The following is a 6,085-nucleotide window of genomic DNA, read 5'->3' on the forward strand; positions in this document are numbered from 1 at the left end:
CTGGCATGAAAGAACTGTGACTGAGTCTGGCCAGAGTGAGTTACCCTATCCTCCAGAATGGAATGAGAACCATGTATTCTGAGGAAACACTCAGCCTGATTTAACCTTTCCCTAACAGCCAGATCTTTCCTCTGGGACAGGGGGAAATCTTGGCATTGCATAGCCAACCTAGTCTGTTTTTGGCTGAGCAATGGCATTTTTTCCGTGGCTGCACAAACCACCCTCTGAGTTCTATTTGGAGCCTCACTGAGAACATTTTTTTCTTGTTATTTAATTAATTTATTCTGGTTCAACAGTGAGAGTCTGCCTCCAAGTGCGATTTTGTTCTCCAAGCCCTACGAAGTTGTCTTCCCATCCAGATGCTGCTAACCTGATCCATCGCCCTGTGCTTCTCTATAATGAATAATGCAGCAGGAGCTCCTAGTCATGTCTCGCAGGTCTTGGGACTAGATGCAAGCTTGTGTCATTGGATAGATTCTACATCCCATCATGGGGGCAAAGCTTCAGCTGCTGTGTATCATCATGACCACAATGGAACTACACCAATTTCCACCACTGTGGGATCTGGCCCATCACTTTGTTTGTACATTTGTCGATTGTAGAATTACACTGACCCATGCATGGAGGAATGTGACTCTCCATGTTTAGGGATACTCAGCCAGGGTGATGAAACTTCCTCATCTGACAGTTTTGAAGTCAATAGGAGTTTTGTGCCATGAAGACATAAGGGCCAAGCCCCACAGCTGTCCCATGGTTTTTATACATGCTGTGAGTGTGGGAAACTGGAGTCATTGCAGAATGGCATATACCCATGTTTTGTCCCTTGACAAATAAGAAGAATATGGAATAAAATATGTTATTACGGGAAAGATCTTTTACAAATGAGCCCAAGACGGTCTTTGGCTTTATCAAATATGTCTAAGACATGGTCTACACCTATTTTTTATGGTATAACTTTCTGTTTAGGAGGGTGATTTTTTACTTTGGGGTTATACTGGTGTAAATATTTATGTGCACGCAATTATACTCGTATAAAGGTGGCTTATACCGAGATAGCTGACTCCCTTTCCCATGTGGGAATGACTATACTGATATAAGCATCTTTATACTGGTATAATTGCATGAATGGCACCAACTGGGGGCTTCCTGGGGGAGTAGCCCCCTGCTCCCCTCCCCCAAAGGTTTTTGCAGTTTCTCAAAATTCTATAGGTTGCCGAGCCAGCGGGGGTCAGAGTCCAGCCATTTTTAAGCAGTGATTCCATACTCAATTACTACAGATGCTAACAAAATGGTCTGGAGCATCTCTCCAGCTGTGTGATCACAACGCCACTGAAATTTGATCCAGCCTCTCCTCTGTACAGACAGATGTCTGGGCCAGATTTCCGTGAATAATGATGTGATTTGGCGCATGGAAACTGGTGGGAACCAGATTTTTGCCCGCCCTCCACCGCCGCCCCAGGAAATATCTGAATTGGTGCCTCTGAACTGCATCCCCCCAAGGAGGATTGTAACACTTTAAATATACCAGTAAAGTTGCATTAATGCATGAACCCCCCCAGAGTATGAAAGCGTGGGATCTCCAAAAGTGACTACAGCCAGCTTTCTCTTTGCCCTTGTTTCCCATCCCTTCTAGAGGCCAGCCACAAGCTGAGCACAAGAACTGCTTAACTATACCCGTAGAGCTAAAGTGGTACAACTTTTGTGTGCAGATAAACCCTAATTCAACAGAACAAGTGTTTAACATAATCCCTATGTTGCAGTCTCTGTTTTAATACTTTCTTAAATACTTAGCCGTTAAAGTCATACAGTTCAGAACTCTGCTGAGAAGTAAAGACAGTTAAACTAAAGATTTCAACAAATCATAGAGAAGGTTAGAGGATATTCCTTTTAAACTTCTAATGATTGCCAGGGCCTCTCTTTGCTAAGGATTTGTGCCTGATTCCGATAATTACATCACAGCCTGCCAAAATCCTTTAGACCAATTGTGGGAGCCATAAACCTGCTGTGAACTACTTCGTTAAACTAGAGGTTCTTCAGCAAGTCAAAGCTCCTTTTTTTTGAATGGGTTGTTTAAATCCAAGTGTAAAAGTGAACTTGACAAAACATGGCAACGGGGAACAAAGCTGCACCAGCTAGTGTGTTCTTCTTGAGTCTACAGCAGAATTAAAGCCGCAGTTTCCAAGGCAGGAAGAAAGTGCAAACTACCCTTGAGTGAACCCTCTCAGAGGATAATTTGTCCCACCCTGCCCCAGCCAGGGTGAATCTGCCCGAGTGGTTTTCTTCCATCTCTGACTTCTGAGATTCTAAAATAATTAGCATGAAGGGGCTGGGTCCTCTGAGTCCTTGGGGGATTTTCTGGCTCTGCTAGAACTTATTGCAAAGAATAGAAGCCATGTCATATGAGGAGTGAGGTGGGACTGGTGTGAGGAATTCGCAGCTGAGAGAGAGTACAGTATAACTGATTAAAATAGGTGGAACTGTGCTCACGCACTAGGCCAGTGTTTAGCAATTTAAGTGGCTAAGGCATGGGGGGAGGAGTCAGGAATCTGAGCTCCATGCCCAGTTCTGTTACTAACCTACCCTGTGACATTCAGCAAGTCACTTTAAATAAAAGCCAAAGCAACCCCCTCTCTTTGACTCAGTTTTCCCATCTGTAAAGTGTGGTTAATAATGCTCCCACAGCTTTGTAAGATGCTTTGCAAATTTAGGATGAAAACTACCAAGCAGATAAGTGCTAAGATTTCTTAGAACTCATGTGTTGGCCAATGACATGGACAGCTTTAAACTGAGCCCTTAACCACCTCTAAATATTTAGTAATGCAAGGAAATTCTTACTTCCCCAGTGTGCATTCTATAAACTGTAGCACATGTGCCCTTACTTCTAGTGGGTATGTGTCAAAGCTGCATATCTGCCAAGAAAAGGGCCAGCAAATGGTTTCTACCCTGACCATTAATCTCTAGAATTAGTAGCTCCAAATCTGGCATGTGCATGCATTCAACAAAAAAATGAAATCAGGGAGATTTATAGTGAACAACTGTCATGCAATGCAGTTTTTGGTTTCAGAGATGAAGAGAAATAGCTACACAAGCATCTAGATGAAGTGGGAATACTTTAATGAAAATCAGTTTAAAGCATTCGGTCCTGTCATTTATCACGCAACACACAATAGGCAGAATACTCAGATGCTAGCAATTCTGTATGATCAAAGCTTTATCAAAGTGTTCTTTATTATTAACAGCACCAAAAGGAGGAACCACATTCTAAAAAGAATGAAAACAGTTTGAGGCATATAATCATGTCTGCTCAAGACAGATCTTGCTAGTCGAGCTTTCCAAGCAACAACAGAAACTAAAGCCAGACACAAGAAGACGATTGATGGATTTATATGAGGGATGAATGTGTCTTTGGAGGTACTGAGATATCTGAGCCATCACGGCACTACTCCCAATTTATGCTGGTGATTGATTTCAGTCGAAATTTAGGATTCAGGGGCAGAGGGATGGTGATTTGTAAAGAGACATAAGATCATGAGCTCGAACTTTGGTATTGGAACTGCCCAGGGTGGAGCTCAATTTCCCAGGGAAGGAAGTGGGTCAGTTCAAGGCCCTCACTGACAATAAAGACATGGAATATGGGCCTGATGCCTTTGCCATCAGTGGGGTAACTGAAAGTAACCTGCTAGACAAAACCTCAGCCGTGAGATGGGCCTTATTAAACACAGAGGAAGCAGTGAAGGCTTTTGTGGCAAATAGCTTCCTTCAAGGAAAACCAGTTTGGCCAGCCCTTAGGTGCTCAGCACCACCTAGGTGGTAATGCCTCTGCTTCCCAAAGAGAAGGAAGAGCTCTCTAGAAGGGTCTAACAGAGCACATTGGAGAGACAAGGTGGGTGAGGTCATATCTTTTATTGGACTACCTTCTGTTGGTGAGAGAGACAAGCTTCCGAGCTATACAAGCTTGTCTCTCTCACCAGCAGAAGTTGGTCCAATAAAAGATATGACCTCACCCACCTTGTCTCTCTAATATCCTGGAACCAACCCGGCTACAACAACAGTGTACATCCGTACCAGCATAGCCCTAAAGACTCATCAGAGCAGTAAGACTGAGCCTCCCATGAACCATGGAAAAGAAGGGCCCAGATCCTCGACTGTGGCTAAGATGCATACATCACAACTAGGGAGGTGGGAGAACAGGGGTTAAGGCACCTTTGCATTCTCATGATCCTAGGCCAACAGCAGGCCCAGCCAGGCCCGCTGACGGGGATGGGCAGAGGGTGGGAATTGCTCAGGGGCCCAGGTGATTTAAAAGGGCCCGGGGGCCCCACTGCCATGGTAGCGGCATTGGTGGCCGGGAGCCCCAGGGCCTTTTAAATCACCCGGGAGGGACGCAGGGCTCTGAGGTGCGCGTGACTGCTCCAGGCCCCACGCTTTGGGGGGCCCCACGGGCCGACATGATTGGCCAGCGCAGTCAGTCCCAGCAGTGAAGGATTCATCACTTCCACCCTGGGCCCCGCACCCCGCTAGGGATGGCCCTGGCCTCGGGGCCCAGAATTGCTTTTGGCAGGCCTGTGCCCAGCGTAAGATAAGGCAGGCCTGGAAGTGACACAATAGGAACGGGCCTGTGTCTAGGAGCAGCGAGATATTGGGGATCTGTTTCCAAATACTTTTCAAGCCTCTTGGACAGAGAAGGAGCACGTCTCCCGAGATGCTGGGAGGGGAGCTGCTCCATGGGGTCCCACTATCACGATCTACAACCAGGGAGGCCTGCTCACAGTGTCCACTGCTGGCATTCTGCTTTTCACCTCCGGAGATAGACCGGTGTTAAAACAATAATGTCTCCTCCCCTGGACCACTCACCCATTCACCCTGGCCTCTGTAGGCAGGTGGTTAAGGTCATTCTCCTGAGGAGAGGGGTAACAGGAGGTCCGTCCCTCCTCTGGCTGAAAACTCCACTGTTTCACTTTCATTGGTCACAGAGCAGGCAAAACAAGTGTCCTGCGTATCAACAGCTCACGGTGGTGCACGAGCAGCACAGATCGGGCAGGCATATCATGGGGAGTACATACTGGCCCCATCTGTGCCCTTTGTAACTCCTGCTCCACTGAATTCACTGGAGATTTGGCCTGAGTTAAGACTGAGTAAAGAGTTCAGAATTTGTCCCTAAGGGGCAGAGCCAGGCAGGGCCCAGGCCTAGAATCTTAGCTGGGTTCTGGGAAGATCTGCAGAGGGAAGAGTGAGTCCCCCCACCAAAGCCAAGCTATGGCAGTAAAACTGATCCACCAACACAGTAGCCTAATGGCCTGATTAGACTCTGTGACGCTAACTCACGCACTCCAAGGTGGGGAGGCGTTATACAGCATGGGATCCTCTGCCCAGGCCTCACCTTCAAATACTCCCTGGACACTGCTGTGCAGGTATCCCCTGCAGAGCTGGGCTGCATAAAGTGCAGGGTTCCACATAGCCCTGAGAGCTCCCCCAAATCCTGTCCCCACACCGGGGGCAATGGAATTGCACTTGTTCTGTGCTTGTTGGGAGAGTGTGGACCAGGACTGGCCCCTAAGTGCATGGACTGTGGCAAACACTTGAAATCATTTTAATGTTCCATAATTATTGTGTGGCACCCAAACCACAGAGTGCATAAAACATGGATTTCCACTGGCATCTGTGAATCCAGTCTTCAAATGCAGGTGCATCAGGATTGGGGCCTAAATTCAGGTACCAGCAGCTACCTGCTTCTCTGGAGGCACCTAGGGTTGGATTTAAGTGGCTAAAAACAGGAATTTAGGTGCCTAAATAGTGATTTCTTCAATCAAGTTTGAAAATAGGGCCCTATCTTGTTATCCTAGATAACAGTCTCAAATCCAGTCCCTGCTCAATTCCACGCATTGCATGGCACTGCAAGCCAGCTATTCATCCCATTTTCCTTAAATAAAGTCCTTTCCCCTGGCCCAGCATTTCCAACTCGTTCCCAGCGCTTGCGGGCTCCTCTTCCCCCAGTAGCCCCCTCTTCCTCTAATTTAAATCAACCTTCGAATGACAGCTAAAGTCAACTTGTTTTAATGACCCCATCCGTGTGTTTTTAAATAAT

This window comes from Caretta caretta, chromosome 12, assembly GCF_965140235.1.
Source record: "Caretta caretta isolate rCarCar2 chromosome 12, rCarCar1.hap1, whole genome shotgun sequence".
Lineage (NCBI taxonomy): Eukaryota > Metazoa > Chordata > Testudines > Cheloniidae > Caretta > Caretta caretta.